At 45.8% G+C, this 25,238-nt stretch overlaps 1 long non-coding RNA gene across 2 annotated transcripts in view; it reads left to right on the plus strand.

The window, feature by feature from the left end:
- The first annotated feature begins 16,944 nt into the window (after positions 1–16,944).
- The window catches only part of LOC144825170 (uncharacterized), a 309,868-nt gene continuing 301,574 nt past the window's right edge, over positions 16,945–25,238 (plus strand). Inside the window, exons 1-4 of one of the 2 annotated variants that reach the window (XR_013609312.1) lie at positions 16,945–17,078; positions 17,186–17,318; positions 17,425–17,550; positions 18,831–18,975. This is a non-coding gene — a long non-coding RNA (uncharacterized LOC144825170). Of the gene's footprint in view, positions 17,079–17,185; positions 17,319–17,424; positions 17,551–18,278; positions 18,653–18,830; positions 18,976–25,238 lie in introns of those variants that run through there. The other variant, XR_013609311.1, reaches the window with a different exon arrangement.

Here is a 25,238-nt window from a genome sequence, read left to right on the forward strand (position 1 = left end):
GGGGTTCATTTATCCAGACTGGGCATGGATCTTTACTTGTTGGAGATCAAGGAGGTGTTGGCTAGAACACTGAATGTGCAGCAGTAGACCTTAGAGGATGTGTCTCTTAGTAATAAAGGGGAGTAGAAAAAGGCTGTGTGCCAGTTGCCAGGTTAATTTGTTGTAATGTGCACCTGTATCAATAAAACGGCCTTTTCACACATCCCAAGTGGTCGGTGTACTGGCTGCACCCTCTCTCCGCATCGTGGGATCCACAGTAAGTGGCAGAGAGTTTCTGAGCATTGCAGGTCAGCCTATTCCTTGACCCAGCGTTAGCACTGATGAGGGAGGCTACGGAGTAGAGTCACTGGCGTTCTTCTTGTTCTCGGATCAGCTGTTGTGTAGTCCGGCTGGTCCTTAAAGGTTGAGGCTGAGCTTCTGGGTGCAGCATGGTTGTGTTGGGCAATTTCAGGGAGGTTGCAGCATAACAGGCCAAGGCTCCCCTGTTATTAGAAGCATTAGTCCCCTTTGTTAGGCCCCTTTGGTGGCTGTTTATACTTGATCATGGCTTTCTACTCCCTTTCTGGATTGGGTGCAAGGGGGATCGATATGATTGGTTGTTTTGGTGGAGATTGGTCTGCCTGATTGGTAAATGTGTTAGATTACTTTATAAAGGTCACATATATTCTTGTTTTGGTGTTCTGTCACTATTGAAGGCAAGAGCAATAAGGACAGTAGGGTGATTGCTTTTTCCTCGTCGAATGGTGAGGTGCCTGTTCCTTCTAGGAGAGGAACATCTTCTTCATCTCCTCTTCAGCATCGAGATCAGCCAGCCCAGTTGACCGCTTCAGAGGTGCAGAAAATGATTGACTCTACTGTGACTAAAGCCCTTAAAAGTAAAGCGTCAAATCCACGGAAACAAATAGTCATTTTAAGTCTCAAGCTACTATGTCTACGACTTCTGATGATGATGACGAGTCTTCATCCACTTCTTTGGGGAATTATGTCAGGAGAGAGAAGGTTCCTGAGATCCTGAGCCACATCTGGTATTATTTGTGATTCTTGCCTTTCCCAGGCCTGAACAATGAGGATGTTTTGTTTCCCCAGTATGTTAAACTTGTATTCATGCCCATGCCGCTTCATTCCAAAATTAAGGATTTGGGGCCCGATGTAGGTAAAATAGATTTACCGATTTTAAATTACCGAATCATACCGAATCGGTAATTAAAAATCGGTAAATCTAAGGGGTTGAGATGTAGGAACATCCAGATGTTCCTGCTACCGAATCGGTAACAATCGGTATCGTGTCCCTACACTTACCGATTGGGTATCTACCGAATCGGCATTTACCGAATCGGTATGTCCCGAATCGTAATTTTCCGAATCGGTAGATACCCAATCGGTAGATACCGAATCGGTAATGGCATCCCATAGGAAAGCATTGTCAAAACCGAATCGGTATTTCCCGATTCGGTAAATACCGAATCGGTAAATACCGATTCGGTAACCACGTGATCGGGGAAACAAGGAAGTGAAAGTACTGAAAGCAGCCAATGAGGTGGAAGCACCCTCCCCCACCCTAGCAGGGAGTGGCTACCCATGCAGGTGCAACTCATCAGAACTTTCTGGAAAGGAAGCCAGAGCTGAACTGGGAGACTGAGCAGCAGAGAGAGATTTGGGAGTACTGAGTACACAATCAAAATGGAAAGCAGCTCAGAGAGCCAGAAGGCTGACAGGAAGAGAAAGGTGAAGTTCAGCAGCTCGGAGCTGAAAGTATTAGTGGAGGAGGTGGTGTTGGTACACAGGCAGCTGTATGGGAGGCTGTCCCTCAGTGTACCAGAGTCAACAAAGAGGAACCTGTGGAGTGCCATCAGCGAGAGGGTGAATGCTGTTGGTGTGACCCCCAGGACAATGGATGACCTCAAGAAGAGGTTCTATGACATCAGGAGCCTCACCAAGAGGAAACTGGCGGAGATCAGCAAGCAGGCAGGACTGACCGGTGGCGGCAGGAACCCCGCGCCCCCCCTCACGGAACTGGAGGAACTGGTCTCGACAACTATCGAGAGGGAGAGTGTGGTCGGAGTTGGGGACCTGGACAGCTCAGCCAGAGCCAAAGCTAAAGGTAAGAAGCATGCACAGCATGACACACCCTACCAGACACCTCCCCATTGGCCCCCGTGTACAGCCAAACCCCAGTCCAGTACTGCTAGCAATTTAAATGTGCAAAGCATGATGTGAAATGTAGCCAGCTAATGTAGGAACTTATCACTTTGCACATGACACAGCAAAGCACCTTAAGAAATAATCTGAGTAATGAACTTCACATGTGCAATGCATTTATTGTAGTGACAGTAAGACATTTCCACTCAGTTGACAAAATCTACTTTATTCCTAGGCCCACCATCAGGCAGTGGAGCAGCAGCTGCACAGGCCTCAGCACCAGCACCAGCAGACAGTGTGGTGGCAGGGCCAAGCAGCATGCCTGAGTCGCAGGAGGTGGAGGACAGCAGCGAGACTGCAATTGAGGATGACTCTGGACATTCCCTCTTGTTTCCCCACTCCCCCCAATTGTCCCAATCCCCAACACTCCAGTTCTCCCCTGAGAACTCACCCACACGATCCCAGCCAGCACCTGCCACAGCCACAGCCAGGAGGATAATAGTGGCCCCATTGTCCATCATGGAGGGAGATGCGGGTCAGGCACCAGATCCCACACCAGTCACACCTGTGGCACAGCAGCCCATACAGCAGCCCAGCACCGAACGCCGCCGTCCACGCACTTCCAGCAGTGGCAGTGCTGTACCATCACGGGAGCCCAGCGTCTTCCAGGGGCTAGAGGGGAGCATGGTCCGGATACAGCGGATGCAGGCCAAATACATCCTTGCCTGTCACCGGCAACTGCGACAGCACAACCTGCAGATGGGGGAGTTAACAAAGGGGATTGTTGACTTAGTTGGAACCACCCGGGAAATAGGCACAGGTATGGGCAGAATGACAACTGCCATGACACAGCTGTGTGCAAAGTTGGACCAACATGAACACATACGGCGCAGGGATGCCCGAGTACAGAACCGGGGAATCAACAGGCTTGCGGCATCAACAGCCCTGCTATGCCGCCGTGGGGCAAATATGGAGGAGTGCCTCACTAATAACACTGCTGAGGTGACCAGGGGCATGGCCCGCATCACCAGTGCCATGGAGGCACTAATTATTTCAAACACTGTAGTCAATCCTGCCCTGGACGTGGCAGAGGCTGGGGACAGCAGCAGCCGCAGCAGTCCTGCCAGCACACTGTCCGAGCCACGCCGGAGCACCAGGCGCTCGGCAGAGGCAGCCGGACACGCTGAAGGGGGGGAGGCGCATCCCAGTGGGTCAGCCAAGCGCAGCAAGAAATGAGACTGCCAGTGTGGGTGATGCAACCATGCACAGTTCCTGACCACCTATTGTTTTCTTCTTGTTCAATTGTTGCACATCAGTGCTGTCACGTTGTTCCTACATTAAAACATAGCATTTCTTCACGACATGTTTGTGCATCTGTACTCACTCAGAAATAGTTGTCTGTTATCTCCTCACGTCTGTACCTCCCATCACTTGGTGTAGAGACTCCTGCAGGTTGTGTTAGTGGCACTGCTGTGTCATAGTCAGGGTCCTCGTAGTCAGACAACTCTACCTCTGTGCCCTTCTTGACCGCAAGGTTGTGCAACATTGCACAGACAGCAATCATCTTGCAGCAGGTGATGGGGGTATATTGTCTAGCACCTCCGCTCTTGTGCAGGCATCTGAACCTGCTTTTCCAGATGCCGAAGGTCCGTTCTACTACATTCCTTGTGCTTTTGTGTGCACGGTTATACCTCCTTTGGCTGGGTGTTGAGGGGTTCAGGTAGGGGGTGAGTATGAATGAGCGGAGGGCATATGCACTGTCGCCTAGAAGGAAAAGGGGTAACATTACTCACATGCATACATGTACTTCACACAGCTATTTGGGTCATGGGGGTCTGACACGGTGTCTTACCTAGGAGGTATCCTTCACCAAATTCCCCTGCCGTCAGCCGTGCATAAATTCCGCTATTTTGAAAGATGTAGGAGTCATGGGTACTCCCTGGGAATTTTGCTACCACGTCAGTGATGACACACTTGGCATTACAAATCACCTGCACATTTATGGTGTGCGTTGACTTCCGATTACGGTATATATATTCTGTGTCAGCAGGGGGACAAATCGGAATGTGTGTGCCATCTATGCAGCCAATGATGTGGGGGAATCTTGCCATCTGATAGAAGTCAGCTTTTGTCTGTACCAGTTCTGCATGGGTTGAAGGGAAGGAAATGTAGTGGTCCATCCTGTGTATCATGGCGTCTAAGAACTTATGGAAGAACCTTGACAGGCTGCTCTGGGTCACCCCTCCTGCCACAGCAACTACACTTTGATAACTGCCAGACGCAAGCAGGTGTAGGCTGCATAGCACCTGCACGTGCACTGGGATTGCGTGTGCCCTTGGGGTGGGGTGCTGCAACAGGGGTTTGAGGTCCCTAATGAGCTCCATTATGGTCTCTGGGTCCAGCCTGTACCTCTGTAGGATCTCTGCATCTGTCAGCATGAACAGGGTGATCCGCTGTCTATACACCTGCTCCTGTCTCAGCCATTCCCTCTCTCCTTCCTGCTGTAGCCGTAGCCGTCTTGCTATGACATAAAAAGCTGCCATGGTGCAAGCAGCAATGCATTTTGGGTCCTTTTTTGTAGGTTGCACCTGGTTACCACCTGATTCAAATCCATGGTAAATTCCGATTTTTAAATACCGATTTTGACGCTAAATCGGTATTTCAGAGCTTTCCTACATCTCAATCTTCAGTTTTTCACACAGAATCGGTTTTATACCGAATCGGTAAAATTGCCGAATCGATAAATTTACCGATCGGTATTTTTATCCGGATTCGGGGTTTTTCCGATTCGGTATTATAACGATTCGGAGATGTTTCCGATTCCATGATTTTTACCGATTCGGTTTTTTACCGATTCGGTATATTTGCCGATTCGGGGATATTTCCGAATCGGTATTCTACCGAAACGGTTACCTTACCGATTCGGAATTTTTACCGATTCGGCCGGTTTTCTGACTGCTACATCCCGAGGGCTCGATACCGATCGGTAACGGCCGGAAATACCGATTTTCGGCCGTTACCGACCGACCTACATCGGGCCCTTGATTTTTGGAAAACGGGAGGAGCCTGATTAAGTAGCCGTACCTCGTTTTCTACAGAAGTTGTATGCGCTTGAGGATGCTAATGACACTGAACTTCAAACCCTGAAGGTAGATTCTATTCTTGCAACTTTGAGTGGGAGAATTTCCCTTATCTCAGAGGATTGCAATTCATTGCGCCAATGATAAAAAGGTGGACAGCTCCTTTGGCTTTTTGTGCTCCGAATTTGACAATAGGATCTTCAACCTATGCATCATATTCAGCACCATCCTTGGTTAAAGACTTTGATGCTTTAGCCACGGCAATCCAGGAAGGGGCCGGATTGTTCAGAGATATTGGAAATCAATAAAAGAAAGGGGGGACATGGAGCAAATCAAGGTCTAGCACCCACGCTCCTATCCAGAAGCATACATACACAAGGGGGGTATCTGTCCCAATAGAAAATGGTAATAGGGGAAACGCTATTAGAATGTAATGTGAAGATAGAGCCCTCACATACCTAAATGGGCGTCATGCTTCATCATAGGGATTTGTTCCTTGTGGGGCTGGTGCTGCAATGCCCCGTGAGAGGGCTCTTTGTCGGAGGCCTTCCCTTTTTGCCATTATGATGAGTGAGGGAATGTGGAGGTAGGTAGTGTGTCTAGTAAGATGTGTTTTAAAACTACATAAGGGGTACCGTTTGGTTTTGATAAGGGCGTCCCCTTTGTAGGGCCGAACACGAAACTGTGATTGCGATATTATGGACTGTGACAGTCTCACTGTATATCTACTAAGGTTGACATGTTTCATGCCTGAGTGGTCCAGAAGGGATCCATGGCGTTTGTTCAGTACCAAAAGGTAATGTATCCCTACCCTACAATATATGTGACTGGATTTAAAATAATATTTAGAGATATCTGATGTTCGGTATACCTACGTGTATTTAGAATCCCTAGGTAGATCTCAAATTCCAACCCTGCTAGTTGCTTGGCAAATGCCTGTTAGATCAAGGGAGAGAACCATTTCTTTAACTGTGGCTCATTGTGGTGCCATGCGGAATAGTGTTTGTGACTTACACATTTCTGCTGCGATTTTAACCGCCATGGAGCCACAGGACATATGTCTGGCGGATATGTCTTCAGATATCCTGAGGGCAGCTTTGGTGGCGTCTCGCGCAATGATGTCTGTTTGACATCATCTTTGGATGTATGCGTGAATTGAAGGCAGAGGCATCGGAAAATACTTCCTTATTAAAGCTCTAATTTGAAGCAAAGAAATTATTTGGAGAAAAGGAGTTCAATATGATATCTAAAGCTTTCAACTTGAGAGTGGTTCAAGAGGGCTACTTCATCGATTTCTTAGATCGTCCACCTGAACCAGGTCTGATTTCTACTCCCACGGCAAAGAGTCATTTAAAGCGAGAAGCTCTTCTATGCGGTATTATGGATCTTCTACGAACGAGGACTATAGTCAGGGTTCCTCCTTCAGAGCAAGGAAAAGGAGCATATTCCATTCTATTTCTCATACAAAAGACATCAGGTTCTTTCAGGCTGGTATTGAATGTTGTGAACTTGTGGGTCCGTATTGTACATTTCAACATGGTGACTCTTCAATCTGTTATTCCAATTTTGGAAGACAAGGTTTTTTTATACCACAATAGATCTATGAGATATTTATCTTCATATCCAAATTGCCTGAAAACATTAAAAGTACCTGACGTTTGCAGTAAGAGGGCTCCATTTGGAGTTCTTTTTGGGTTAAAGTGTTTACGAAATGGCTCGCTCCTCTGGAAGGTCAGTCATGCAGCACATCTTGAGAGTTCTTACCCTGTTGCAGAAACATGGATTTCTCATAAATTGGGGAACGTCAAAATTGACTACATCATAGGACAGGCTCTTTACCGGAGCCCAGTTTCTCATGGCACAAGGGATAGTGACTCTTCCTCAAGTCAGGGTGGAGAAGATTCAGTCTCACATCAGGTCCTTATTTCTTTAGTTGTCTCACAAACTAGTTTTGTGCCTTCTAGTGCAGGGGGATCTGGCATCCAAAGTTTTTCTTGTTCCTTGGGCAAGATTGAAACTTCAGCACCTCATTAGGCTCACTCTGTCAGTATGGAATTTAGAGGATTGTATTGTCTCATGAAGTGTGTCATCATCTTCTGTGGTAGTGTCAGACCTCGCTTCTCCTGGTGGGGGTTCCCTTCTGCCCTTCTCCTCCTATTGTCATTACAACAAATGAAAGCCCCTCGGGATGGGAAGGCCTGACTGTTTCATCATCAGGTTCAGGGAAGATGGTTTCTGGCTCGGAGGAGGAGGTCCTCCAACCGGAGGCTGTTTGTCTCTCTTTGTTGGCATTCACAAAACTGATTTCAGGAAAACAGAGTACTGATTTGAGCAGACAATATGACAGCCAAGACATATGTGAATAAAAAGGGAGGCATTAGGTTGGCTTTGTTGGCTCAAATTTAACAAAACCTTTTACTGGGCAGAAACGAAGATAAGGTCAGTTTCAGCAATTCACATTCAGGATTCACTGAATGTGGTAGTGGACTCATTAAGGCAAAAAATTCCCTATTCCACAGACTTTTGCCTTCACCCAGAGGTGTTTGCACCGATAGTTTAATAGGTGGGGCTCCCTTGTGATGGATCTTTTCGCCACTTCTTCTGGTGCTCTGGTTCACACGTTCTGCTCCTGGAATGAAGGAAGTTCACGCTTGGGGGGTGGAGGCTCTGTCCTGCAGGTGGCCTCCAGGTCTTCTGTATGTATTTCACCCTATTCCACTCATTCCTAAATTTCTTCTGACAATCAGGAGAGAGAAGGTAACTGTGATTTTGATTGCATCAACTTGGGCATGCTCAAATTGGTTTCCTCGAATGATGCCTATGCTGGTGAGAAGAAAACTTGCCATCCTCTCCACCTTCTTTGTCCTTTCTGATTCTCCAGCAGGAGGTTCTAGTCATACTCAGGCTAGCCATCTGGAATTTTAGAGGGTAGGGTTGTCTAGGAGGTGGCTCCCTGGTGCCTTATTGTATACTCTTTGAGTTTCTAGAATATTTGAAAGACCATTCCTGACATTGTAGATCTATCGGTAATTGGTGTCTGACTAAATTGCTGGATTCTTCCACTGCAAGCATGTTCGAGGTCATTGCTTTCTTTAAGGAGGGGGCTTCGGATCTCTACTGTCAAGGTTCAGTGGGCATAAATAAAGGTTTTTCAGGCTTCTTGGGGTAACTTGCTGTATTCTATGTATTTGGTTCCCAGACTTTTTAGAAAGTTATTGAATTTGCATCCTCCTCTCGTTTGTGTTTTCCCCTCTTGAGATCTGCTGTTGGTATTGGAAGCAGTACAATCCCACAATTTGAACCTTTACAAGATATAGATGTTAGAACCTTGATTCTCAAGACATTCTTCCTGGTGGCGATCACCTCTGCTAGAAGGCGTGGAGAATTCTGAGGTTCTGTCCTTCAGATACCCTTTTTGTCGGGCATTCAAGGCTAGAGTGGTACTGTGTCCTTTTCCTACCTTCTTACCCAAGATGAATTCTTTCTTCCATAGGGAACAGGAGATGGTTCTTCCACAGTGTTGTTCCTCTCCTTCTTCAGAGGAGTAGGTCTTCACAGCTAAGTCGTGAGGAGAGCTCTTCTCGTTTATCTTCAGAGGATGTCATCCTTTAGGGTTTCTGGGTCTTTATTTGTCAATTTTGCAAGCCAGTTGATCCTTCTGTCAGCCACTGGATTTGGTCCCTCATTTCCATGGTTTATTCCATTTCTTTTTTTTAAATATATTTTGTTTATTGAATATTAAATTCCAATCATCACACACATTGTTATACATACAGTTCAATCTTGTAATAGCATGTGTGTAGTATTTAACAAGAAGTGATCAAACAATCATAGCAGTCGAGCAATCAGCTTTTCTGAACATGGCCATTTCCACAGGGATATACACAAGTCCCCTCGATATGCATTCCACCCACCCCATTTTTTATCCCATTTTTTGGGACATCCTCGAGATATAAAGACTTCTTTTTCAGCAATCATGCACTTATCGAGTTTGGACGCCCAGGTCGTTTTTGAGGGCCTCTCCGCTACTCCCCATTTCATCGATATTGCTCTCTTAACGAGTGTGTACCCCAGAGTAGCCAGTTGATGTTCTACCTCCGTGAGATCTGTTGCGATATTTAGAAGTCCCAGTGGTGGAGTGAGGTTGACCTCTTTGCCCAGTGCCTCCTGCATATGTGTCGTTGACCCCTCCCATATGGGTCATATGAACAGGCATTCCCATATTGTGTGGTAGAAAGACGCTTCCTGGTGACATCCCCTCAGACAAAATGCGTCTTGCCTATGTCCCATTTTCGCTAGCGTGACCCTGGTAAGGTAGGTTCTATGTAAGATTTTTAGTTGGATCAGTCGAAAGCGGTGCACAATAGCCGCCTCCCTTGGCGACATTAGCGCCGTCTGCCAGTCCTCATCATCAATGTCCCCAATGTCAGCTTGCCACCTACTAAGTAAAGCTTGGAAGAGGTCAGGTAGGTTATTGCAAAGTTTGCGGTATGTTAATGATATGGCTTTATCTGGAATTGGTTCCGAGAGCAGCCGGTCCTCCAGTGGGGACGATTCCGGGCTTATTCCATTTCTGACCTTTTGATTCCAGATGGCATCCAAGTCTAATCTGGGTATGTCTCCTCAGTAGCAAAGTTTCAGGATGCTTCTATTTCTAAGATTTGTAGGGTGGCTACAAGGGCTTCCCTGTAGACTCTTGTAAATCACTGTTAAATTGGGCAGGAAATTGATGTGGAAGTTGTTCTTGGTTCACGAGCCTTGGCCTCTATGAAACAATAGGGGTTGTTTACGACTGACGCTGGAATCTGGGGACCACGGTTCGATCCCCGGCTCCGGCGGCAGGTTAGCCCAGCACCATGTGACTCTGGGCAATAGCTCGCTTAATCTTTCCAACGGCCCCCCAGCGCCTAGAGACCCTTACGGGTGATTGTGCGCTTTACAAATGTGGACTTTACTTTACTTTACTTTTACTGGTTTTGCTCTCTGTATGTTTCTTGGTTATTAAAATGTCACTGTGCATGGGTGCATATAGGTCTTTGAGTCTTCTTTTGGATTTGTACTTCTCATTTATTAAGTATCGAAGGCGAAGAGGGACGATGAGCTAGTGACTCAATTACTCACTGGTACTTGCACTACTCTGAGTCCTTCTTCTCGCTTTCCATACCTATGTTGGTCCCTATCTTCCAGTTCTCCCAGGCTTACTACAAAAACATCATGGCTTGGTGCTTTTCAACAAACAGGAGATTGGGGGAGGGAGGGGTCTTTTAATTTGCAGCTTGTATGGTTAAGATTGGCTGTCTGATGAGACGAGGCTGGACTGCCTCACTCAGTAACTATGGAAAGCAAGGGGAAGGGCTCAGAGTAATAGAATTGCTGGTAAGTAATTAAGGCATTAACAAACATGGAATAAGTAAAAGGTTTGACACAGATTGCCCTTCCTTTGACTGCAGTATATTCAGGGTAAGGAAAACTGATATGTCTAACCAACCTGCTGACCAGTAGCAAGCACAGATGTCCTGTAGCTTTCCATCATTCTCATCTCTTCTGGGCAACAGGGATGCCTGAGACTCGCGCCTTTTGGAGTGCAGCCGCCCCTGACCACTATTTAATTTGACTCAGGTACGGTGATCAGGTGACACCTTCTGCATCATCTCAGGATATTGGGAATATGTAGGAATGAGACACAGAAGGCATGAGAACAGAGAAAGAGAGACAAGAGCATGGGGTAGAAAAGGACAGTAATGTAACACAGTAACACAAACCTGTGGCCCATCAAATCCTTTCCTATATAGAGAACTCAGCTCACTGTGGGCTATGACATTGGGAGCATGGTACAGAGCATTAGTGGTGGCTCCTCCGCTAACGGTGGAGGAGCGTCGCCCCACCTGCCTGGTTCAAAGCAAGAAAACGAAAAGTACAACAATGCTCTAGCATCATTTTATTTGTTTGCCAGCTTGTGCATGGAGGGGCAGGGCATAGACGGGTGGAAGAGGAGTGCTAGTGCACTCACTAAGTGCTCAGGTGTTTTTGGCCAACCGTCTCAGGCTGACCAATACATACAGGGAGGATAGATGCGGCCTCCAACTCCTGCAGGGAGATTTTTACTATAGTGAGAGAGTTCATCTCCCCTCGGTCCATCACATCCGAAGCGGTGCCCTCAGATTCCTGGGCGGCGGATCTTGCTTGTTTTTTTACAAGCAAGATTAAACTCATACAGGACTCTTTTCCACCTGGAGCACCTGCAGGGCCGTTTAAACCTGAGGTTGATATGTTCCCTCCGGCCTCGCAAGGCGCTACGTTGGCTGTGTTTCCATCTTTGGCAGCCTCTGCCTCCTTAGTGCTTATGGGCAATCTGAAATCGGGCTCGCCATTGGACCCTTGCCCAGCTAAATTTCTGGGTAAGTTCGCAGAAGTGATCAATCCATTGGCGAACCCTCTTCTGAATCGCTCATTGAGCCAGGGAGTGGTCCCGTCGGCCTGGAAGCAGGCAATGGTTATCCCGCGGCTTAAAAAGCCGGGTCTCGATCCGAAGGCCCCAGTCAACTACAGGCCCATCTCTCTGCTGCCGGCTCTTGCAAAAATTTTGGAGAAGCACGTCCAGACGGTGCTCTCCAATTTCTTGGAGACTCACGAGATCCTGCATGCCACCCAGTCCGGCTTCCGCTCAAACCTTAGCACCGAGACCGCGCTCCTCGAGGTTTCGGAAACCATCAACGGGGTGTTGGATACCGGGGGCAAAGTCATGCTGGTGTTGTTGGATCTGTCGGCGGCCTTTGACACCGTCCCCCATGATGGCCTTCTCGCAAGACTCTATGGGATCGGCTTTCGGGGGACGGTGCTCAGCTGGTTTTCCTCCTTTCTAGCTGGCCGCCGGCAAACGGTCTGGGCATCTTCAGACACCGCCGTGATGCCGCCTCTGGGAGTTGGGGTCCCGCAGGGCTCTATATTGAGCCCGACCCTCTTTAACATCTTCATGACCCCTCTGGCGGCGTTGGCGGAGTCGTTCGGTGCCCGGATCGTATCCTATGCCGATGACACCCAGCTCCTCTTCTCCTGCGAGAGAGGTGGAGACTTTGATGGGGAGAGTATCCGGAATTGCCTTGGGGCTGTTTTTAAATGGTTCCAACTGAACAGCCTCAAGTGCAATTCCGATAAGTCCGAGGTACTCTTCTTTGGGTGCGACACGGAGACAATCTGGCAGGCCTGGTGGCCCATCGATATGTTCCCCCCGTCTTGTTCTTCCCCAATGGCTAAGAACTTGGGGGTCAAGATGGACAAGGGGCTAACGATGAAAGCCCAGATCCTGGGGGTGACTGGCACCTGCTTCGGCCTGCTAAAGATGCTGCGGAGGTTTCTACCTCTGCTGTCTGAGGAACACAGGAAGCTGACCGTGCAGGCTCTGGTCGGGTCCAGGTTGGATTACGCTAACGTTCTTTACCTGGGCCTACCAGAGTACCTGCTGCAGCGGCTTCAAGTCGCGCAGAACGCGGCGGCCCGGGCCATCTTCGGTCTAAATAGACGTGCCAGCGCCTCTGGTCTATTGCTGACGCTGCATTGGCTACCCATCCGCAAACGGATCGCCTTTAAGGCAATGACTTTGGCCTATAAAGCTCTCCATGCGGTGGGAGCAAAATACCTCCAAAACAGACTGACCTTCTACCAGCCGGCTCGCTCGTTGAGGTCAGAATCTTTATTCCTGGCGGCTGTCCCGCGAGTGAAGAGAGCGCGCCTGGGCGGCCGCTCCTTCGGTTTGCTGGCTCCACAGATGTGGAATTCGCTTCCGCTCTCACTCCGGGGGGCCACCAGTCTTCTTGCCTTTAGGAGAGGTCTTAAAACTTGGCTGTTTATGCAGTAGGCCTCTCAGTAGCCCTTCTTACCGTATTTGGTTTGCTTTCTCATTTTAATTGTGTTGTGTTATGGTGAAGCAGCTTTCCTTACCTAAAGCGCCGGGACACTCTTTTTGAGTAGCCGTTGCGCTATACAAAAGACAAAATAACATAACATAACATAACATAACATAACATAACATAACATAACATGGGCACTTAGGTTTCACCAGCCTGGCTACATTCAGCAGCCGGGCTGGAGAAACCCCCACAGACTCCCTTGTCTGAGCAGGGCTTCTTTTCCGCCCACTCAGTCCAGCTCTGCAGCATAGGGATTGGCTGTGAGTCTGTCCAAGGGGCTGCTGGGACCCAGGAAGAGATCAGCAGGAGCAACGCGGCGCAGGAGGAGGCCGGCGGTGTCAGGTACGTTTTTACAATTATTATTTACCCGTCCTGTGGCACCCCCTCCCGGCGCTCGCTCTCCTGCCTCACCACCCTTTGTTAGTTGCGGCCACCACTGAAGAAAAGTGAGTATACCAAATGGATTCCAAGTTGAATAGACCTGTCTTTGAAGCAGTTTGACATGGAAAAGAGGTGTTAAAAGGGAAGAAAGGAGGACAAAACAAAGGGCCTAGTAAGGGCCTCTAGGAAAGTGAGTAAAATCACATAACTAACATAATATCAGAGAGATGAGATTGGAGCAGAGGTCACAGAGATGCTGCTAACCATGCATACAAAGTACAAGCAACCCTCTCCGTCCATTAGGTCACTTATGCCACCCTCCCAACATGAAGGAGGAACAGCAGGAGGAACGGTCTAGACCCAGCCCAGTGGAGAACTGACTCTGCTGAGCAAGATCTTATGTGCACTATCAAGTCGTGAACCTCACATTTCCATGATAGACTAACTTCCTACCAATAAAGGACCAGCTTACATTGATAAGGAACCAGTCTCATATTCAATAGCATATCCCCCTTGCCACGTGGTTAGGATAAGCTTGGTTAGAAACACCATCATTATACATGCTCATGTTTCTTAAGTCATCTTCTTTCTTACACAGTGACTTTTGATATACATTTGCTTACATGTCTGTTCAGGATAATTATCTCTGATACTGCATTGCTTATATTTCCACTTCGCAGGCACACTCTCACGACACCTTGAACATTCTTTACAAGGGATAACATTCAGTTGCGCAAAATAATGTTGCATTTTGTTGTCCGGTAGGCAACAAAGCTATCACATTAGGATAAACAATAGTGACCTGACTGGGGCTTAGGCATTGCAGAATATGTGTTGTTATTATATATACTCAAATAACAACAAAAGAGCGATGTGATCAGAGAGTCAGAGTAAAATCCCTCTCTTAGAATGCCAGATCAGGACTCAATCATATAATTTTAAAAGATAGATGACAATAAACCACTAAACCCAGTGAATGACAACGCACAAAATAGTAGTAAAAAGAACCCTCACTCACCACCTAGTGGTGACATGCTTCATCACGGGGTTCCCACTGGAAGGACCGAATGTCCTCCCAGTGTGCTACTACGCCTGTTTACAGCGGAGCTGGTTTTTTGTGTGTTGAGACAGTGACAACCAAAACGTGTTAATTGTGTGCAAAAAATTAAAAAATGCCATGTTGTGACTATCAACTATTTTATTAAGAGTCCAACTTGCATTGATTAAAAGCAAGTGAAAAATAGGACTTTAAAGAAGGTTTTTTAATTGAAAGCCTCTAGTCCTTTTAGAAGTCGGTCAACATGTGTCTGCTTGGGAGCCAAAAAAATCGCTCAGCATTCGTAAGGACCTTACAGTGAATCTTCCGGCGGTATGCACACACTAAGGCGCACCCAACCGTGAAGATATTAGTGTGAAAAAGAATTTGTTAAAAACAGTCTATAGTTACTCACGGCTTTACCCGTGGGGGCACACTCAGTATTTACTGGGGCCCATTCTCTGTGAAGGGAAAAAGACATGTTAACATATTATTTGCATACTTCAGAAGGAGCCATGTGTAATTGAAATTTACAAGTAAAACCCTTCACCAGGATACATCAGTTTAATGATATATTGTTTTCTGGTCATGCTTTTGTAAGTAGATGCACAGAGAGTTAAGCATTTTCTCACCAAAGATTTGTCAATTCCATTATAAAAACTCAACTGTTAATGAAGAGTGACACGTAAACGACTATCATTGTCGTGATTAATCAGAAAATTGCTGGGTGTAAAACACCATCGGCCTGAAAGTAAGCAAAAACGCTTAACATTAGCAGTGCATATTCTTGAGTAAAATTGTAACCCGTAGATTACAGTTAGTCAAAACATGGAAGGACTTAGGACCTCTTAAAACTCATATCATTGGTATTCTTTCGGCATATCATGGGCAAACACGGCAGGGGTTTGCTTCACGCCGTGCAACCTGCAAGTAGAATAAAACCTCTCAGGGTAAGCCGAAAGTATCCCTGATGCGTGCAAGGGACCCCGCTCGTTGTTAGACTTACTTTCAAGCCGGCGGCTCCCCGTGGAAAACCTGTCTGGATTCACTTCCGTGGCCCGAATGCGTAAACGTCAATGGCGCTGCCATGCAAAATAACGTAACCAAACCGGTCACGTGATTAGGGCGTCAGGACGTTTATCTAATTTCTCTTATCGGGGCAGGAACTGAATTGTGTTCGTAAAGGATAGTCTGGCCAAAAAACTTTACTGTTCACATAAAAATGTGATTGTCAGACGCTTTTTTTATATATATATAAGAAACCCTTACTTGGGGACCTGCATATCTTTAAGTTAGGAACATTCTGTGTTTTCATGTTGAGCTGCGAGTGTTTATGAATAGCTCCGTTTTTTTATGTAGTGTTTATGAATCACTCCATTTTCTTATAGTCACTCAAAACTCCAAAGTAAAGGGTACTTAGTATTCAATCAGCTGCAGAAACGGGGAACTGTATTCACTCTATTTTGAGAGAAGTCAGTATATATATCAATGAGTGATCTGATTTAGCGTCGTAAAACGGAACCCCATGGGATTTCATCGTTCAATCCTGACCGATGACTCGACAGACGGTATATCCATCTCTGCTCTTTCTCGAACAGACTCCTTTCATTACCACCACTGATGTGTTCGATGATGGTCCACCGCATGTCATTTGGTGTATGATTCCTCTCAAGAAATTGAAAACACACCTCTTCTCAAAACAGTAGGCCCTTCCCCTTTTATGTCTTATGAGTGCTTCAGTTAGCGCGGGGACACGCTTTTAGCGTAACCAAGCGCTTTACAAAATGCCCTTAATAATAATAATAATAAAGTGATCGAAGAAAGGGGCCATTTCATTCTCAATGTGCTTAGCCTCGAATTGACCAACATAGAGGCAGGCCAGACTAGGCGCACAAGTAGCCCCCATGCTGGTCTCCTTCGAGAGGATTGGAACCAGGTGTGTAGATTTTCAATCATGTGGTGATTATCTGGAGTGGCAAATAAGGGACTTGTCACGGAGTATAGACAAGTGTCACTAGCACGCGCAATATGTGATGACTACTGGGTATTGTCAGCCATCAATTCTCTGCCGGTCTAGTTGGTACTGTAACTAACCATTATTATAACAATATATAGGGTGTCCCTTTCCTTTGTGATAGAAATTAGAACCTCTTGCCGAATCTCCCAATTTCTTAATCATGTGTGGGTTTCTGAGGTTCTGCAGAAAAGGATTACATCGTATCTCTCTGCATGGATTAGCATTAGTATCGATAACACGCATTATGCGTGAGGATTACCAGACCTCGGTATCCCTCTAGCTGTTGCCGGTCTAGCGGTTATGTCAACAGAGAATTCTGCCGGAAGGGGGTGTTGTTGTTTTTTCTGAAAACCCGGAAGTACGTATGCATCTCACATACTGCCCCAGAAGTGTTTTGCATTATGGCGGTTAAGCCGAGTTAGACGCGCATATTTAATGAGCAGCACTGGTGGTACTGCCTTGAATCTTTTTCCTAGCACAGAGGCGTATGCCCCAGTCTTATTTCTACGCATCCCTAGGTAAGGTGTGGCTGTGGGGCTTTTGGTGCTCGGAATCTCTGAGCTTTTGGAGTTATAGTCTCGTGCTCTTGAAACTCACTGCCTGTCCCCTATATTTCTCTTTTTAGAGTCGCTATCTCCAGCAGGGAATGGCTGCAGTGATTGTCCTGATTATATCGGCAGTGCAGGCGATAATTCGGGCCACAATAAGTTGGTTTTATGCCGTCTTATACAAACGGCTTGATGACACGCTATAAAAAGGTATGCATAATGAGTGTGCCTTTAGTTGACAGCATCACCACCAGTATTATGCAAAAAAGTGCGAACCCCTTATTCTATTTTAATTTTTCACTTATATCCTCTGCAGTGAATTATTACCCACTAGAACGTGTTTGGCATTGGATTCGTTAGTCAGACTTCTTTGCTATCAATCAAGACCCTCTATGCCTGTGTGGCGTTAGCTTGATTTTCTCTGGCTACACCTATTAGTAAGGTTAGTGACTTCTCGCTATTATTAGAATTCTACTTATCAAGACGCTATTAGCACTAATTTTGAGCTGGAGGCAAGAGTTCTTATACAGTTTATACTTTTGGATTGTTTCAAATCGTTTTCTATATAGGAAACAGTTCTTGCAAATACCGCTGAAATAGCGTATAAATACCCTTAAACAGGATGGCTCCCACAAGATAAGGGTAGTGAACTTTACTGTAGGATTACGAAACATAAAACCTCTAGGTATGTTTGATTCTGTTTAGGGTTCCTATTATAGTTGTCTGTGACTATGCATTGGTTCTGTTATTTAATTGTCACTAAATGAATTACAAGGTATTTTCAAATACATGTAGAAAAACCGTAACCAATGAACAACTTATGTGTGGGTTCATGGATATTCTATGCGAACTGTATTTACGGTGCATTTTATATACTATGTGTATAGATGTTGGATATTGTGTATTGATTGTACATGTGATGTATATATTTTTTATTGTTTATTTTTGAATGAAATTGTGATAACATGGATCCTATACATCCTCAGTCGAGGGTTCAGGTATCTAGCCCTTATTTAATGGGATACCCGGTTTTATCTAAATGTTTGTTGGTTTATAAATGTTTGTGTTATGGTAACGATGAGGTAATGCAGAAGTCCACAATTTATTATTGATGTACTGTTTTTTAGCAAGAGCTTCTTTGTTCTTATTTTTATATTCTTTCAATTGCAGGCTTGGTTTATTTAAAAGGGATGGTGTAGTATATTATTCTGAAGAAGGTGATGGCTCTATATTGACTGCCCACCGAAACGCGTCGATGCACTATAAAAGGGAGAACTACTTTGAGTTCTGGGAGACAAAAAAAAAAGAATAACTAGAATAATGATTCGTTTTTGATCTCTGATTTACCTTTATATCTTCTCCCTTTAGTAATAGGAATCAACTTTTCCCTATGTAATGTCCCTTGATTTGCGCTGCTTGTTTTTAATTCTTTCTGAGTATTGTTATATGATTTTTATGTATATGTATAGATATTTGTGTTAGGCTTACTGAGTATAAGTCTCAGCTGTTTTAATTGGTTTTAATAAATTGTGTATTTTTATACATTCAGTCTTTCTGCATTCCCCTGTTGTCACTATCTGTGATGTATTTAATGTTGATGTTTTATGTCGATGAGCTGTATGATTGCCTAGGTTGAATATCATCCAAGGGGGAATTATATTTTTTGACTTTGTCTTATGGTACCCTACTCCTTTGGTTTCTGGGGTCCCTCTCTTTTATTAGAGAGACTGCTAAGTTGCTACATGACGGAATTCCAGCCCAGCTAATTCCTGTTTACCACTGGAAAGAGGGATGTTCAGCTTACGACGAAGACGGACAACCGGATTACACTTACCCACAGATAATGGGGACTTAGACCACCAGACAGGTATTTGTCAGATCACCCACCTTAGGAAAACTAGGCTAGGAAGCGGTAGGTGGGAGTACACTACATTACTGTGCCTATATGTCAGTATATATTCACTGTCCTGACAGTGGTGGAATTGTCCATTATTTTCACTATTCTCATAATGCTAATTATGCCAGACTGTGTCATTCTACTGATTATCACAACGCAAGTATTTTATACAAGAATCACAATGCTTCAAAAAATATTGAAACGACTCACTGAGTATTTCTTGTGTCTTTTTTTGGGTAAGCATGAGTAAACAAACGAAAGGGTTCTAGATCTGTCACCAAGATATCCTTGGAGGAAGCAGGATTGTCATGTTCTCAGGTTGCACACACATTTGTTACCCTGTAAGGCTAGTAGTGTAGAGGATGCACTGTGAGCTAGCAGTGATATGGGCCAACATATCCTGAGGGTGTGCAAGGAATCAGTCTGGCGCAATCCTGATGTTCATGTTGTCCAACAAACGCACAGTCTTACCGGAGAGGTACAAGCCGTACGACACCCTCATCATCATAAACAACGGTCATCATGCTAATAATGGGCACCCCTTATTTATATTGGGCCAACTTCTCATCATTAAGAGGCACATTTCTTTTTTGATAAAGGATAAATCAGCACATTAGTCAAGAATACGTACACATATCTAGAATGAACAACACCATATCAGCCATTCAATATTGGATCCCTCGCATTCATCATCTACTGCAGCAGTTAACAAGCAACATGCAACAAATATCACTCCTTCCTCAAGCAATTTTGTACCCTAATAATTCAGGTCTGTCCCAGTTAGTACCACATTCCTCCTGATCTAGCTTTGTCAATGCACCTGTGACGTGAATTGCAGTCTCTCCTGTACAGAGCCCTCATGTGCACGCACCTCTGATAGTGTACTTGGGCTTTCAATCAATCAATCAATCAATCATATCACTTGTATAGCGCGCTACTCACCCGGAAGGGTCTCAAGGCACTTGGGGGAAGGGGGTCGCTACTGCTCGAACAGCCAGGTCTTGAGTTGACTCCTGAAGGGGAGGTGGTCCTGGGTCAGCCGAAGGTGGATGGGGAGGGAGTTCCATGTCTTGGCCGCCAGGTAGGAGAAGGATCTGCCTCCGGCGGTGGCTCTTCGGATGCGTGGTACGGCGGCGAGGCTAGCGGATCATAGCTGGCGGGTGGGCGTGTGGAAGGTCAGGCGGTCGTTGAGGTACTTGGGGCCCAGGTTGTGGAGAGACTTGTGTGCGTGGGTGAGGAGCCTGAACGTGATCCTCTTGTTGACGGGGAGCCAGTGCAGGTTTCTCAGGTGGCCGGAGATGTGGCTGCGTTGAGGGATGTCTAGGATGAGTCGGGCGGAGGCGTTCTGGATGCGTTGTAGTCTTTTCTGTAGCTTGGCTGTGGTTCCGGCGTAGAGGGTTTCACCAGTGAGGTTCCGTGACTTCTGAACCCGTGTTTTGAATGTCATGGTTCCGTTACAATTTTGGTAACAAGGAACCGTAACTGATGAGTTCGGCAAGTACGAGTGTTTTCGCCATGTTACGCACGAAGACTCGCAGTGTATTTGAAGATTCTGCTCCGAACCATAGTTATCATTCTGTATAAGGCAGCCATTTTGTGGTTGCCCTCACAGAGGCCGATGACTGCGGCTGAATGAGCAAGACTCGTGCCCTTTAGCTGGGGTTTGTGCTGACTTCTAAATGACCCGAAGTGAATTGACCTCGTTGTCTGAAGCTGACCTTGCTGAGACAGTTTTTGCCCGCTAGCTGATCAAGACTAAAATCAGAACGCAGGGCATAGTAAAGGTTTACTACACACAAATATGCCTTATCCTACTCTTACCTGTTTCTGTTTCTTTCTTTATGGTCTATTTATGATATGGGTTGTGGCCTCTTTTATTATGGGTTCGTTCACTCTGTCTAAAGAAGAATGTTGGGTTTGTCCGATGATTGATCATGGGCTGGGCAATTGAAAAGTGGGTTTTACTGTCATGTGATACCTTTGGTTTGAATACATGTGATTGGACAATTCGTAAATGTTAGGTATTTGTCTGGAATGTGATTTTTGGCATAAAAAGGGATGACTTGCTTTGTAAAATTGAGCAGTCTCCTGAGAACTCATACCGTGATGATTTCTAGGACTTCTGTTCCTGGCTGCAGTCAATAAATTCGATCTTTGACGTCACCACGAAGAGTCCTGTGTCTCTGTACTCTAAGACAGGTGAACCCGAAGACTTTGGGCATGCCCCTGGCGCCGCCGGGTCCTAAATAACCCGGTTCTTCAGTTGGCGCCCAACGCGGGGCAACATCAAGCGGTACCGGTCCACGCCTGAAGATCGTGAGGAGCTTCGTCAGGAAATTCCGGAAGAAGGGCCCCCACTCCATCGACCCCGGTATGTCGAACGTGGACTGAAGGTCTTTGCTGCGAGGTTTCGCGCTTTCTAGACGGCTACGAAGGACCGCTGCCCTGACTGCCGCCCTGTCTTGGACCCCCCCTTTGTGCAGCTTTGTAAGGTGAGACGATAGACGGGTCTTCTGGTGACGTGACTGATAACTTAGTTAAGTATACGTGGGTCGCTCCCAGTTCTTTGTTGTTCTTTGTTCTTTTTGGTTCTTTGAATACTTAGTTTTTCTTTGGGTCTTTGATTTGGGTATTGCAATTTCCAAAGCCGAGGGACTCGTATATTTGCAAGGCTATCGTTGCAGATAATCCCTTGAAGTTTGAAGCTAGATTAGTGAGCGAAGATGCCTAGTCTTAGCAAAATTAGGAGAATATTCTGTTGTGGTTGTAACAAGGATTCCCGATTGGAGGATTCATGTCCGATACCTCCAGTTGGAACGCCGACTTATGAACTTTATTCTAAACACGGCGTGGGCCCCATTACGTTCAATGAAGTATGGGTCCGCTATACCAGAAAAGATGGGGTTTTACGATGGTCCCAATATGGTAGTTTTGATACTGAGATTCTAGATAATTTAGAAACGAAATTGTTCAGAAAGAAAGCCCGGCCGGCAATATTTGACTCCTTTCGCCTGTGGCGTAAAGAAGCCAGACAACGAGAAATCAAACAAGCTAAAAGAGATAAGAGAGAAAAGGGGTTGTCGATAATGCAAGCTGCCAGACAGTTTAAAGAAGACGAAGAAGATAAAGCAATTGAGGTATCAGATAGGCAACATAATATGGCTATTGATAAATGTTACCCAGCATTGCCACCTATTCTTGAGAAGGCAACAAAGGACCCTGAAAAGGAACCTTTAATGTCGCATCTATTGAGATTACCACCCCCTTATGCACAGAACGCTGCGGCACCTCCTCCACCTCCAGTTGTTCCGCCTCCTGGTCCTGCTCAACCGCCAGCCCCCCCTCAGTTAGTTTTTCCTCCTACGGTGCAGTCTCCTCTGGGGCCACCGACTTTGCTATTAGTTCTGCCTCAAACTTCTTCATCTTACTCTCCTGTACCTACGATTTCTCTTCCTACTACTGCTACGTTTCTATCACCGCAAAATACTTTTTCTCCCGTCCTTATGACAGCTTTTCCTTCTGCTCGACAAAGAATGACTGAAACTGTTACTGGTCTTTTGTCTACTTTCTTTGGGTCAGTTACCTAGTCCCGAAGAGCGGGCAGTGTTGGATCTCCTGGTTTGTAGGTGGATCTCGAATGTTTCGAGGTATAATTTAGAGTCAGTGATGGACGTCTTCCTGCAGTGGGAAGCACCCAAGCAAAGATATGTGTTTGATGCAATGTGTACTTTCCTCCGTGAGGAATGGGCAGATAATGATTTGGGTTCAGTCCCGGTAGAATTGCTAAATGTCCAGTCTGAGTTTGCGAAAGGGACAATAGTGGGTCCCGGGATTGAGGATGCGGTTGCGATGGTTCTTGCGTTGAGGAGCGATTTTCCTTCTCAGCGACTGTTAGAGCCTGATTCCGCAGTTAGGAGAAAGGTACGACAATATCCAATGAGAGAGGTTCCCCCAGTTTGGAGAGAAGGGGACGCAAACGCTAATCCGGCTGTACTGCCTCATTTTCAGAGAGTATGGGTACATGTGCCATGGAAGAGAGTAGAAGTTTTGGCCCTTAAACAGTCTTTACCTGATCCCCGTAAAAATCCAGCTGGCTATTACAAAGAATTGTCCCAGACAGTTGACGCATGCATCATGAATTTGGCAGATATAGATATGCTGTTGGGTAATGTAGTACCACACCTCTATGGGCAAAGATTTGTCATGAGGATTATGCAATTGAATTAGGTGACTCATGGGTCAATATTGCTGCTGCGGACGGTAGACAAGTTGGTGGTTCTAAGCCTGGGCCTCTAGTGGCAGATCTACCTGGCAGAATAATAGATCTTATGAAAACGATGATGCCAGCGTTACGAGTAAATTGGGACAAGTTAGCAGCATGTAAGCAGAAGAAGGACGAAAGTGTATATGATTTCTTCACTAGATTTGAAGAGACGTTTATAGATCATAGTGGTCAAGATATGAATACGGAAGGTGGGCAAAGATTGTTCGTAGATAAGTTTGTCTTCAACTTACTTCCTGAACTGTGTAATAAGTTGAAAGATTCTGAGAGTTCTTGGGCTGTTTCCTCGTCGGCCCAGATATTGGCGACTGCACAGTACTACGAGAATAGGGATAAGGACGAGAAAGAAAGAGTAGAGAAAAAGACAAAAGACTTAAAGACAAAGGTTCTTTTGCAGCAGGCGTATCCGCCTCGCTCAAATCAGCAAGAGTTACAGCAACGCCCACAGTTTCAGGCACCGCCACCATTTCAGAGACCGCAACAGAACGCTGGGTATTTTCCTCCAAGGCCACCTTTGGGCTTGAATCAGTGTGCGTTTTGTAGGGAGGAAGGTCATTATAAAAATGAGTGCCCTGTTTTACGACAGCGCGCAAGTGGTATACTGGCCCCGAGAGGTTGTGGTGGTTTTCAGCAAGTGTCAAGGGGTAGAGGACGTGGTGCGTTTTCTCAGAACGAACGTTCCATTCCCCCACAAAATTCTATGAATTGTTTTGATCAACAGAAAATTGCGTCTGGTCAGTCGACTCAGTACTATGCTGATGACTATTATGTTGAGAGTGAGAATGCTGACTATAATGATTGCTAGGACAGCCATGGACAAAGAGAGGGAGTAGTGTCGGTACCAGTAGATCAGAGTGGGCCTTATGTTGCAGTAGTTACATCAGGTGTGGTAGCACCTTTTCTTTTGGATACCGGTGCAGCGAAGAGTTCTATCATGCACTCTAAACTCCCTGGCGCACCTTTGTCTGGCTTAACAAATGTTTCGGTAGGATTCTCTGGCGCCCCAGTTCGTAATCCTGTTTCTAGTCCCTTGTCTCTTTCTATAGGTCCTTGTGTATTGGAAGCACCTCTCATTTTAACGACAGGTTGTGGTGTGAATTTGTTAGGTTTGGATTTGTTGAAAAGGTTGAATGCGACATTGCATTGTTCTCCTTCGGGAGTACAGCTTACATTGGGTAAGAAAGTGATCTCTCCGATGTATTTGTCTAAAGATCGGCTTCCACCGGAATTGCGTTCTCTCCCTGATACTCTTTGGGCTACTGGTCCTAATGATGTGGGTCTCTTGGAGATTCCACCTTATGTTGTAAAGCTTAAAGCAAATGTTAAATTGCCACGCATTCCCCAATATAGGATTTCTAGCGATGGTGAAAGAGCGCTTTTAGCAATCATTTATGATTTAATTGAGAAAGGTGTGATTGAAGAAAAGAGAGGTAATGTGTGTAACAGTCCCGTTTTGCCTGTCCTGAAGCGCACTGACTCTTCTCAGCCACCTGTCTACAGGTTTGTGATCGAGCTTCGAGAGGTTACTAAAATTGTCGTGCCACAGTTTCCTGTTGTCCCAGACATTAATGCTTTGCTGACCATGATTCCTGCTTCAGCTGCCTGGTTTTCGGTTATAGATCTGAAGAATGCTTTCTTCAGTATTCCAATCGCCGAGGAGAGTAGAGATATTTTTGGCTTCTCTTTAGGAGGCCGAAGCTTCCGGTTTAAGCGCGCTCCTCAAGGCTATTGCGAAAGTCCTTCCATTTATAGCCAGGCTTTGAAAACTCAGCTTGATACTCTTGTGCTGCCTGCTGGTACCGCTCTTATTCAGTATGTTGACGATTTATTAGTGACTGCTGATGATGAGGAAACCTGTAAAGGAGATACTCTTTCTTTGTTACGACATTTGTCTGACTTGCATCATAAAGTGTCACTTTCAAAGTTGCAGTATTGTCGCCAAGAGGTGACC

Source organism: Lissotriton helveticus, chromosome 3_1, assembly GCF_964261635.1.
Source record: "Lissotriton helveticus chromosome 3_1, aLisHel1.1, whole genome shotgun sequence".
Lineage (NCBI taxonomy): Eukaryota > Metazoa > Chordata > Amphibia > Caudata > Salamandridae > Lissotriton > Lissotriton helveticus.